Source organism: Peromyscus leucopus, chromosome 11 (genome assembly GCF_004664715.2).
Source record: "Peromyscus leucopus breed LL Stock chromosome 11, UCI_PerLeu_2.1, whole genome shotgun sequence".
NCBI classification, from domain to species: Eukaryota; Metazoa; Chordata; class Mammalia; order Rodentia; family Cricetidae; genus Peromyscus; species Peromyscus leucopus.
In genome coordinates this window covers 43,024,871-43,038,414 of record NC_051072.1, presented here as the reverse complement: position 1 = coordinate 43,038,414, position 13,544 = coordinate 43,024,871, and the positions used below count along the sequence as shown (strand labels likewise).

At 38.6% G+C, this 13,544-nt stretch overlaps 1 pseudogene; it reads right to left on the bottom strand.

The window, feature by feature from the left end:
* Positions 1-512: 512 nt before the first annotated feature.
* LOC114702890 lies at positions 513-1,848 on the bottom strand (annotated as a pseudogene).
* Between the last annotated feature and the right edge of the window lie 11,696 nt (positions 1,849-13,544).

Here is a 13,544-nt window from a genome sequence, read left to right as displayed (position 1 = left end):
CCCTGTAAAAACACAACCATTACATACACTGTAAACACTACAGGGTGTAAAAATCTATTTCTAACCCCAAACATCATTTTCACAGGACCAAGCACACAAGGTTCAAGGTAAGGTGCTCAATTTTTCTTTTGTAGGCACAATTCTCATCCGAAGGTTTTAATTTCCTTTTCACTCACTTCAAATAGGGAGCCAGTGCTGGAAGAGTTCTGGCTCTCCTGTGTGGAGACTGCCTGGTGACCTTTGTATGTCCTGGATGGGGGAAAACAGGCTGAATTCTTCACAGCTGAATGAATGGCTGAAGCCATGGAACATCACTCTGGGTTCAATGTGAGGCAACACCATAAAAACATGGGGCTAATCTCTTGTACAGAGGGCAAATTAAGTTTAAAAAATGCCCAAGCAGTAGAAGCCTGATCTGAGCAGAGATTCTTTAAGGGTGGGGATGAAGTCACATGCCTGAAGGTTTACCCAGGTGTTTCACAGTCCCGTTTCCATTCACATGGACTTCAGTACTATTCATGCTTGGTGCCTCTTGATTTCTTATGGATTGCTCTATTAAAGCTGTGACAGGCAGGCAGGCAACTATTATTGATTGTCACAAAAGTCCATCTTATAGCCAGGAACGCCCTTCTGAGACCCTGAGACCAGCAGCAGCATATCCACTCCCTGGATCCATAGGCAATGCCTCACAATAGGGGTTGGGGTGCCACCTACCCCTTTTCACGTACTTTTTCATACAAGGATCTTATTTATAGTGTGGGTCTTAGATCCACTGATAATCTGCTGGTTTGGTGCTGTAGTATTCAATGAATACATTTAAGAACCACTAAATGCCTGGTAGGGAGTAACCTGAAGATTTTCACTGTGATGCAGTGAAGCAGGCATGTCATGTATGAGTGATGCTCCAGAAGCTGCTGGATTTTAGACCTGGTCTCCAGGAAGTCCTGAGACATCCACCTCTTCCAACTGGATGCTTCAAGCATGGGTAATGTACTTCCATCACAGAGGCTACTGGGACTTGTGGCTCCAGAGAAACATCTCCTTGCATGCATTTCTTCAGCAGCATCTTGAAGCAGACTGGCTTCTGAAGCCTCTTGTGTTGTGTGTTCATTCAACTGGGAGCATGCTAGCTGGTCCCGTGCAGGCCACAGGAAAAAAAAAAAACAAAAACAAAAACAAAAACAAAAACAAAAAAAACCCCAATATCCCCAGCAGAGGCTCTTCAAGGGAATCTAAAGTGGATGGCTGGTCTTCCTCTACCGTGCACATAGTGATGATGATGCACACAGGTTCCTTTCACAGGTCAGGACTGTGGTTCCCGAGTGGTCCAAGCACTCTACTCATGTAACGGATAGCGTCTGTGGGCAATTCACTGACTTGGAGACAGGCGTGAGAAGAAAAGGGCCATTCATCAAGTTCGCCTGCCACTTGTACATCAGTCCGCTTGCAGTTTTTCAGAGCTGTTTGCTGACCTGGATCTAATTCTGTGTTCACATAGCAGTTCACACCTGCTGGTAATGAGGGACAGCCTGAGAAGCATCATCTCAGACCTGGTCACTTGCAGAACAATGGTTGTCTGAAGAGGGTCCTCCACTCACAGACACCAACTGCATGGGATGTATCTGGGTGCCAGGTATGTCTGGGGTGCCTTTTTTATTTTTTGTCTTCATCAGCCTGAGCACCATTTGAAAGCAATACCCCACCTACTTTTCGATGGAAGCTGTTCCCTGACAAGCTCCTGGATTCCCACTAACCCTGGCACTTCAGGCACTCAGACTCCAACTGGGCTAATAAGGACAGTGACTGGCTTGCTCTGTGACAACCAGCCTCATGATTTCCTCTTTCCATGGTTCATTTTTTAATTTTTAATTAAGAAATTTTCCATTCATCCTACATATCAGTCACAGATTCCCCTGTCCTCCCTCCTTCCCCCCAGCACCTCCCTAGCCCACCCCCCATTCCCACTGTGAGCAAGAGATATCCAGGCCATGATTGGAAAAAGTCCACCGGGTTCTTCATTGAGTCCTGGGGCAGGGACGGGGCTCAGACTCAGGTGTACACCTCTGGATTGACGAGAGATCTTCACAATCGAAGGTGAATTTGTACAGTTTTCCCACAGAGTGAGTCAGCAGAGCAGTGGCTCACTGCTAGAGGAAGGCAACCATCTGCATCATCGACAGGGGCCTCCCAGCAGAGACACCATCTCCACTGTCACATAACATAGGAAACTTGGCTCTAGCACCTTACCGCTTCAGCCCACATGTCCTTTTCTACACTTTGTTATTTATTTAAAAGTATTTTTGAGATGAATTAGTTGTGTGTGTGTGTGTGTGTGTGTGTTCAAGTGTGAAGAATGGAAGTCAGAAGGCAGCTTTTGAGAGGTGGTTTCCTCCTTACACATTGGTGTGGCAGGATCTCTCTTGTTTCTGCTGCTGTGCCGTGCAACACCAGAGTAGCAGACCAGCATGCTTCTAAGAGTCTCCTCTCCTGGCCTCCCATCTCAGCATAGAAGTGTTGGGATTTTAGATATGGACCCCTGCTTCTAATTCTCTATGTGAGTTGTGGAATCAAACTCAGGTTATCAGAGTGTGCAGCTCATGTTTTTCCATGCTGGCCCCTCTCCCTGGCCCAGATTATATTATGTGTTATTTGCTTAAAACTTGGTCAGCACAGTCATGGAGGGTGCTTTGAATGCTCCAGAGTACAGTGGGCTCATCAGCTTGATGAACACTGAAATTTATGGCTATGATTTGCGGATGTTCTATTGCATTTATCTTTTGGTTGTTGATAAATCACCTCCAAGAAGATCACTGAAGTTTAAAATCAAGAGGTCTCTTCAGGAACTGTGCTGTCTAGCTGTTTTTTAGTTTCTGTTAGTCAGTGGACTTAGGAAGGGAGACTTCCCGTGAAAAAGGAATCAATCAATTCTACAGCTATTTGGAGCATGCGTGGGTTCCCAAGCCTATGCTTCCTATCTAAATATAGCCCTCCCAAACTCTTCCTTCAGGCTTCTTGAAGATTTCTGACTTAGCATAACCTATAATTCAAATCTTAGCAGAGTATTGGTATGGGTTCAAACCAATGCAGCCATAGAATCAAATCGGTTTAGTTGGTAATGAGTTCTCTTAATTGCTTTATTTAAGGAGTGTTGATGACTGCCTGACAGAAAGACAAGCTCAAGTTGAATAAACAACAGATGCTTCAACAGTTACTCATTTCACCATGAGCGTGAGGGTCACACTTCCTACTGATGTTTTGTAGCCTGATTTTACCTCATTTTAAAGTTTATTATTTTATTATTATCATTATTACTTTTTATGATTATAATTGCTGTGTTGGGAGATCAAACCAGGGCTTATATATGCTTGATAAGGCTGTGCTACTGAGCTGATTCCTCAATGCAGTACTTCGCTTTTATAGAAAGTATATAATTATTTATAATCATTTTAAGACATTGGTATGTGGCCTTTTCCAGTATATGTGATGCTCTTGAAAAACTGAGTATCTACCCACTGAGTAGCACTTTCAGTCATTTTCTTTTGCTTTCCTATTGGTGGGCAGCTTGGTGAGTTCCCAAGCTTTCTTGTCATACACCAAATCTCTTTCAATCAAATTTCTCAAAATTTGATTTGCAAAAATATGGTAAATATTCCAGTTGACCATGAATTTCAGTTTTTTTTTTTTTTTTTTTTTTTTTTTTTTTTTTTTTCCCCGAGACAGGGTTTCTCTGTTTAGCTTTGTGCCTTTCCTGGAACTCACTTGGTAGCCCAGGCTGGCCTTGAACTCACAGAGATCCACCTGGCTCTGCCTCCCGAGTGCTGGGATTAAAGGTGTGTGCCACCACCGCCCGGCGAATTTCAGTTCTTATCGTCACAGATTCTGATTTGGTAGAAGTGGAAGAGATCTTAGGATTGTATATTTTTAACTGTGTACTCCTTCTCACTTGAGTGGCTTATATTCTGATTAACAACCAAGAGTGGGAAATAGATGGCTTTACAAGCAAACTTAAAACTTAAGAGTAACACTTAACAATTTGTTTTTAATTTTGCAAAAGTTTAAACAGTCCCCACATCCCCCAAAATTAAACTTATGGTGTTTGAGGTCTTACTCATGTCTTCCATGTGGTCGAAAGTCCTAAATGTTAAGATTCCTATTCCAGTTCTTGGAAAAAAAGAATTTCTCATTCTACACCTGAACTTCTACCTAGGATGAGCCTGTGGACTGCACTTGATGTGACCTGCCACCAGGATGGGAGGCTGCAGACTTTACTGCTGTCCTGATGCTTGATTTTTGTGATTGCCATATTTTCAACCTTAGCTTTTGTTAGTCCTCATCTTCGGACTTGATACATATTTCATTGAGACATAACAGAAAAGGAAAACTGTTGGGATAATGAGCCTGAAGAATTAATTATTTCCTATAATAAGACTCCTTTCTTTTTGCTGCTTTTTGGCGAGTATGTATGGGCTGTGGGAAATGAGGCTACTTCTATGAAGGGCTTCCTCATTACTCACATTTTGGATTGAAGATGAGAATTTAAACCATTTGTAAACATTATTGAAACTACAGTGCAACCCATTGTGTTTTTAACCAGTGAAGCAGTTACAAAGTCTTTGTCTGTGAACTCTCATCATAGGAAATGAATACAACACTCTAAGACAAATACAAAACAGTTCTTTGGTTTTATTTATTTATTTTTTTTACCATGTATATATTTAACACTTGTCTTAGTCAAGGTTACTAGTGCTGTAATGAAACACCATGACCAAAAGCAAATTGAGGAGGAAAGGGTTCATTTAGCTTACATGTGTACATTATTGTTCATCATCAAAGGAGGTCAAGATAGGAACTCAAACAGGACAGGAACCTGGAGGCAGGAGCTGATGCAGAGGCCATGGAGGAGTGCTACTTATTGACTTGTATCACATGGCTTTCTCAATCTGTTTTTTTTTAATAGAACTCATAACTACTGGCCCTACAATGAGCTGGACCCTCCCACATCCGTCACTAATTAAGAAAATACCCTATGTGTACTGGCACAGGCCTCTAATCCCAGCACTCAGGAGTCAGAGTCAGTTGGATCTCTGTGAGTTCAAGGCCAGTCTGGTCTATATAGTAAGTTGTAGGACAGCAAGAGAACTACATAGTGAAACCCCATCTCAACAAACAAACAAACAAACAAAGAACAAAAAAACCCAACCAAAACCAAAACCCTCACCCCTCAAAATCTCCTACAGGCTTGCCTACAGCCCCATCTTACGGAGGCATTTTCTTAATCAAGGCTCCCTCCTCTCAGATGACATTTGCTTGTGTCAAGTAGGTATAAAACTATTCAGCATAATACTGCAATCTCTTAGACAGAGGACTGTCACATGAAAGTGAGGAAGATAGGCTAGCTGGAAATAGTAAGGTATTCATAAGAATTTAATATGTGCTACTGTAGCTAAAGTCCCACTTTTGAGATCATGATGACAAACCTACAACAGCAGCCACATGTGGTTATCATTACTATTAATTCAATAAATAAAATAACATAGTAATTAATTAAATTAGTATAACATAATTAAAAATGTAAAGAAAATTTTTGGGTCACAGTAACCATACTTCATCCATAAGTGGTAAGGTATCACTATAGATCCCTAATGTTTTCTGAAAGTTTGTTGGACCCTTCTGCATGAGTCTCTCAGGTTATTGGTCCTATGTGGCCAGAGAAAAAATAAATACTCCCCATGTAAACTACTGGTATTTACTTCAGCTGACCTCTTGGGTTAAGATGATCTTGAGAAAAGGAATAGTCTAGAAAGCTCTGCTTATGACTGACTGTGTGCTGAATGGCAATAGGCCTGTGATAAGATATGTTTCTGAAGTATGAACATGTTTTTTTTTAACATACAATTGGACTCACAATTTTATTCCATTAAAACATGTATACTTCTCAGGGGTGCCTAAGCATTGCCTTGTTACTTTTATTTGAGGAATTAGTTACTTTAAATTGTGCTTACAAATTAATTGCATATTTCCTGCTTAGAGAAATGTATTAAAAAACATGTGCATTTTATTTCATAGTTTCAAGAATAATTGCTTCCTTTATAGTAAACAAATATTGCTTTTAATTTCATTTTGTAATAAGTAGAAAAAGAAATAATTAAATAATTGAAATGAAAAAAAATCCCTAATGCTATTAAAATTCAGCCAGAGAAATATTTGTTACTGCTTTCAAATTTTTATGTAAGAAGATTCATTGAAATACCATCTGACTCCAAAGCATATATAGATCCACCCTCCACTGACAGTGTATGTACTTTCTTTCTAGGTCCTTGCCAGAGACTTCCTTTCAGCATCCTATGAGCCTAATTTATAAAATATATGTATCATCAGAAAAGGATAATTTATAATGAAGGAATGTGTTGAAATCTATCTTTCCTAGAAGAGGATAATAATGCAAGTAGGTGTTCAGTGAGCATGGACATTAAGGATACTAGTGTCTAGATATGTTCCATTCATGACCCTGATTCTTAACAGAACAGAATCAGAAGAAGCAGTTTGGTGAAGCTAGGTTGAAGGGTTCAAACAAAGAGTGAGGTAAATAACTCTGAGTTACTGCTATATAGATTTTAAGCAATGAGAATGTTACTAGTCTACAGATAGAGAGACAAACTATTCAAAAAGCAAGTATTCTGGCTGAACAAGCCCTGGCTTGAGACCAAATCTAAATAAGAAGAGGCTATATATTCCTAGACTAGACTATTTTCAACTGCTGTAAGCTTTCTTTATTGAAATACAAGTGGAATAAAGTGAGACTAATATGTAAACAAGTATATTTGTCTTTAGGAAATTCAAACAAAGTGAAAAAAGGGAGTAAGAAGATTGCCTTTCTCTGTCTTGTGTAGTTATAGTGGTGTTTATAAAGAACAGAGGTTTGTGCATTTTAATTTCAGAGGCTGTGATATTCAAGGTCATGAAGGCTTCATAAGGTGAGAACCTTATTGCGTTATTTCATGGTAGAAGGCAGAAAGAAAGAAAGGGAACCAGCTAGAATTAAACTTGTTTTTATTAACCAAAGCAAATCAAATCAATAACAAAACATTCCCATGATTTCAAAGCCAGATAATGCGTGATTATGGCACCAATTTACTCACTAATGGCCTAAATATCTTCGATAGATCAATCTCTAGCAATGTTGCATGGGGGCATTAAGTTTCCAACATAGCAACTATGGTAGACATGAAAGAACAAGGAATGGACACATGATTGTGATACTGAAGAATTAACAACAGGGGTTTGATTGGAATAAGGACAGAAGTCGACGATAATCAGTCTTGCCATGATTATCCCTTTGACCATAAGGATATAGAAGAGGAGGTCAGAAAATTACAGCTTGAATGAGAGGTTAAGGAACAAAATCATCAAGATTTTACTACAAGTTACTATTTGCTATTTTATCTCCCACTCTGCCTCTTTTCTCTGTTTTTGATCTGATTTTCCCCCCTTAAGATTCGTTTTATTTTTTAATTGTCCGTATACGTGTGTATCTGTGTGTGGATATATGCATGGGAATGCAGATACCTACAGAGGCCAGAGGTTTCAGATCCACCTTGAGCTAGAGTTTACAGGCACTTGTGAACTGTGTACAATAGATACTAGGAGCCTGACTTGGGTTCCCTGGAAGAGCAGTGCATGCTCTTAAACACTAATCCACTCTCCCAGCCCACTTGATCTTTTTTTTTTTTTTTTTAAATTTGTGTTGTAACAATATATGTCTATATTTTATTGCATATATTAAAATTTGAGACAAAGCATACACAAGTGTATAATCCTTATTACTTACAATAACATTTTTATAACATCACTGTGAATACTGACTTAGTTAAGACAACACTTGGTCCCAAAGGAGCTGGTGTGCTCACGGGCTCTGGTTGCAAGATTTTTGTTAAATTATTAATATATAACCTGATTTGTGAAAGGGTTGTTTTAATACAGAATAGATATTACAAGTTATTGCTTAATTCTTGGGAAAGTACTAGAACTCTTTGCAAATAAAGCATATCTAGAATACATATTTTCTCCATGAGGTTTGTCACAATTTTCTTGTGACTGGGAACACTGAACAGCACTTGAAAACTACATTTTTTGAACCATTTTAAACAGCAAAATCTCCAGCCAAACTAAAAGCATAAAATGTGAAAAATGGTGCACTAAATATACCACAAAAAGACACATCTTACAGCATAAAAATTGAAATGAAAACATAGAGCATCCCTCTCCTTCTTCTCTGCTAGGAATGTGTACCCTGGGACCTTCAAAGTCCTCAGCATCCTTTGTATACACTTGTGTCTCGAAATGACTATGAATATGCCACACATATCAATTAGAGGTTGTAAAGATGTTTTAGCAAGCATGGGAGCTTATAATGAAGAATTTGTCAACAATAAGGGTAGATTATATGAGGGGGTGTATTGCGTATGTACATAAGTAACAATAGCTGACCTATGATATCACCTATAGGAAGTGAGACAGTGTGTTGGCCATTAGATACACAGTGTAGAATGGAAAGGTAAAGACCATGGTCTTTGCACATCTGAGTGGAAAACATGAACACAGGAGGGCAATGAATACATGGATGGCCAGGTGAAACTTGGGAAGCTAATATACAGTGCTAGATGAAAGACTGAAAATTTGTCACATTATTATCATTCAAGATGGTGTTTACTATGTGGATGTGGTTTTATATTTTCATAACTTTTGAATCTACTATCATTCTCTCATTATGTAACCATTAAGTGAAAATCTTTTGCATATGGATTTGTATGAGTGTTCTTGGTGTACTAACTAGATTTACAGAAAAAGAAGCAAGTTGACATTACAAATCAAATCTGAGTTAGGCCTTTTCTCAGTTACCAGTTCCAACTGTGGCCCTTTGTGAAGTTCCTTGTTTATTCATAATTATACTTCCTTCTCAATGCAAGAGGAAGAAATTTGAGATTTGTCTTCATCCTATACCCTCATGGTATTCTTTAGTAACACTTTCATTCAGAATCTAATTTTTATATCTTCAATTCTATTAGGTTCATAGCAAAACTGACAGCTTTTGATATATTTATGATATTGAGTAATGACAAAGGAAAGCAAATCATTATAATCAAGTGTATCTATGAGTCAACCATGACAATGTGCCGCTCTATCTTTATTATTAAAAGAGAGTTGTGTCAGGAGCCATCTCTTTATGCACCCTCCTGCTCCTATACTGCAGGCAGAGCCTTAATATTCAGTGTTTGATAGTAACAGTGAGCATAGCTTCATATCTCTAATGCCTTTTATGGGTGAAGAACAAAGATGATTGCCTTACATATAGTATCTCAGTTAGTCATCCATACTAGACCATTTATAAACAAGGAGACTGAGTCCAGATAATTTATGTATCTTGGTCAAGTGCCAGATATGAGGAAAGTAGCTTCTATGTGTTCTAATGGAGTTTAGTTATTTGGGATACTCACTTAATCCTTGATATGGTGGTTTATATAAAAATGGACCCCATAGGATCATAGGGAGTGGCACTATTGGGAGGTGTGGCCTTACTGGAGTAGGTGTAGCCTTGTTGGAGGAAGTGTGTCACTGGAGGTGGGCTTTGGGGTTTCAAATGCTCAAGCCAGGCCCAGTGATTCTCTTCCTCCTGTCTGCTGATCCAGATAGAGAACTCTGGCACCTTCTCCAGCACCATGTCTGCCTGTGCACTGCCTTTGCTTCCTGCCATGATGATAATGGAGTAAAATTCTGAACCTGTAATTCAGCCCCAGTTACGTGCTTTCCTTTATCAAAGTAGCCATGGTCCTGGTGTCTCTTCACAGCAATAGAAACCCTAACTAAAATGTAGTGGGTATTCATTCCACCTATGACCTTCTGGTACCAGCCCCTAGGGCATGGCCTCTTAGTTAGCTTAAGACCTGGGAAGCACACATGTGGGCCCCTTCTCTCATGTTCTTGGATGGTGGAGACTGACCCAGGTCCCAAGCAATGTGGGACCAATTCTCAGCCTTCCAGGGTTCTGAGACAGATTTGCTTCATCCTGTGTTACTGAGTTGTTCTCCTCAATATAATTCTTTAATAAATAGTTCCTTTATCAGTTATCTGTGGACTTTCTGCATTACTAAAACATTTGGTTTCCTTCTTTGCAGCAAAGAAGGAAATGGACCAGATAAAATACAACAATAAAAGCTGAATTCATGACAAAGCAAGTTCTTTTTAGATTTTTAAGTGTGCATCTAATGTACACTGTAGCATTATATAGTTGTTGGTGATAGTGCATTCCTTCTCATTTCATGTACAATATGAATACTGTTCCACTCCAGAAAAACATTGTATATAATTCTTCTCCCTCAAAGTTAATTAGGTGGTGAGACAATTCCTCTTTACTGAAGTATGTTCCACACATTGTGCTAAGAATGTTGAAAGCATATATCTTTAATACTTATAATAACTGTGTGAGGAATGTGTTATTATTATGTGCATTTTTAGACTGAAGCACCCGGCTTGGCTAGAACTCAAGTGAGAGATATAAGGAGCCTGAAATTCCAACTTATACTTGCTTCTCTGAACTCTTGCCTCTCACAGATACTCCATTAGCTGTTCTGCTTCCTCGTTGGTACTGAACAGTAGATAATTACACAGCCTTCATCATGTTTCTAACCTAGTGTTTTGAAGTACATGGATTCTACCATCTGGAAACTTTTCTACAAACTATGGATACAGAATGCTATTCCATAAGAAACTGGAGAATAAGGAAATGCCAGTGTTTGCAAGTCCAAATGCAGTGGAAACTGGGGCATATAACTGGTTAGAACTGAAGATATAAAGATGGCTGCATAGAAGAATTAAGGTTTACAGTGCTTTAAAGTTTATATGGGGCCGAGAAAACTGGTAAAACAAGAGCAAATTCTAGGCATGGACCACACCACAAGCAAATGCCAAGGAATCCTCGAAGTAAGTAACCTGAAGAACTGAAAGAAAGAGCATTCATTTAGTGTATCTGGAATTACTCTTTCATTTGACTGCTATTATGTGTCAGGTACTTACTGTTACTATAAAAATGGTTGCCCACTGACAGGTGAATAACCACATTGTACAGTGATAAGATCTGGATAGCTCTCTAATCAGGCTAGCATTATACACAGTATCCAATTAGGTATTCCCCTGATTTTTAAAAATGTAGCAGTGCTAATTTTGTCAACCACAGTCAATTTTTTTGAATTACTTTTGATTGTTTTTTAGTCCCAGATTAGTTTTTAATTAATTGAATGTAATAGGTTAGCTTCATTGACACTATGTAAGATGGTTCATGTAATTGTATAAGGATGAAAAGCTTTATATTATTTTCAAAACTCTTTAATTTCCTTTTCATCTTTATACAGTTACATGAACCATCTCACATAGCAGAATTACTTACAGGAGGCATAAGTGAAAGCATGGTTTTTAAAGAAGTTGGCTTAGCAAGTTAATGAAGTGACTGATAGTTTTTCAGGTTAGTAAAAGGTGAAAGATGTTGTCTTAGTTAGGGTTTTTATTGCTGTGAAAAGACACCATGACCACGACAACTCTCATAAGGAAAACATTTAATTGAGAGGGCTCACTTACAGTTTTGGAGGTTCAGTCCATTATCATCATGGTGGGGAGTATGTGGCCTGCAGGCAGAAATGATTCTGGAGTAATAGCTGAGAGTCCTACATCTTGCAGACAACAGGAAGTTAACTGACTTTTACACTGAGGGCAGCTTGAGCAAAAGAGACCTCAAAGCCCACTCCCATGGTGACACACTTTCTCCAACAAGACCATACCTTCTAATGCCACTCCCTTTGGGGGTCATTTTCTTTCAAACCACCACAGATGTGTACTATGTGAAGAAAAATCAGAATGTAATCCAGGTTAGAGCAGTAGACTTATAAATGGAAAAGGCAAGGAGGATCTGGTAGTTAATGAGAGAGAGAGAGAGAGAGAGAGAGAGAGAGAGAGAGAGAGAGAGAGAGAGAGAGAGACAGAGAGAGACAGAAACACAGAGAGAGAGATTTGAAATGTAGAGGATCATGACAACTTAAATAATAACTGACAGTCATTCACTCTGGCAGACATTGAAGACAAAAGATGAAAATAAATGACACATGATCCATGCCTTCAAATGCATCAGTGTAAGCATTTAACACATTACTCAGTATTTGAAAGGTGGTGGAAAGAACAGTCTAAAGAAAGTGTGGCCCAGACAGGGAAAGAGGCTTAAAGAATGTTTCTCAGAGGAAATAAGTTGTATTAGAAAGAGAACAAATCATTCCAAAATAAAAATACCACAAAATAATTCTTTAACGCAGAAAAGAGCACAACACGACCTATCCTACAAAACAAGTAAATCTATAGAACAAACTCCTCAATACTCTAACTTATTTGAGTGAGCTTAATTCTCCTTTTAGTATAGCAGCAAAGTCAGGGAAGACAATGATGACAGCTAGGTGTGATGATTGACAGATTAAAAAAAATACATAAAAGCCACCACACAAGTAAAATGTACTCCATACCTGCCTTGTGTTGGAATTCTTGCCTTGTGGCGGTTACAGCTGGCAAAGTACACAAAATACTAAAGACTAAAGAAAGAGCTCTCATATTTAAGCCAAAGTCACCCAGTTCTGAAAGTTATGATAGCCTTGTTCTGTAATGTCTAGAATTTTCTTTGTTTTGCTCACTGTTTCTGTACAATCCCGTTTACTCAAAACTTTATTGTCATTCATTCTCTCTTTACCGAGCAAACTGATTACAAACTCTACCTCTGGCTTTCTTCCAAGGTGGAGCGAGACATGACTCATGTCATCATGACCTATTTGGGTTTGCTTTGCTTTTTGCTCCCTCATATTACGTTTATCATAATTGAAAACTCTGTACCCACAATGAGCATAGAGAGGCATGTGTTCAATTTAAATAATGTATTTACACTTGGCTAATACTGTAGTCAACTAAGTGGAGAAATGATCCCTGATTTCTGAATCCTCCAACCACCAGAATATAAATATATTTAGATCTTCCTACTTCTTATCTCATATTTGACAAACAACCTTATTCTACTTATCTTTCAGACCAAATAATTTAGTCTAGCATTTAACATCTCCTCAGTACCCCTATAGATCCAGTCATAGCCTCCATTTTCAAAGCTTGATACTGATTATGGTTTGAGAAATTGAGTAAATTGAAGACAAAAATACCCATTGGATAACTTAGTGACCTCACCCTGAAAGAATTAGAAAGATTGTTAACAAGAGAATAACTAGAGAGGTAGTGATGTTTTTGAAAGGAGGAAAAAAAAACAGGGAAAGTACTTTTTGTGCTGGGTATTTGGGCAAGACTAAAAATCTTGCATGATGTAGGATATATTTTTTTTCTGACAGAATTTTTTAAATGTCCACATGTTTAAGGTACATTCATGTTGCTGGAGGGCTTCTCTCCAGGTTCCACCAAACCCTGCAGTCCCACAATCCACATATAAAATAATCACTCAGACGCTTATAATACTT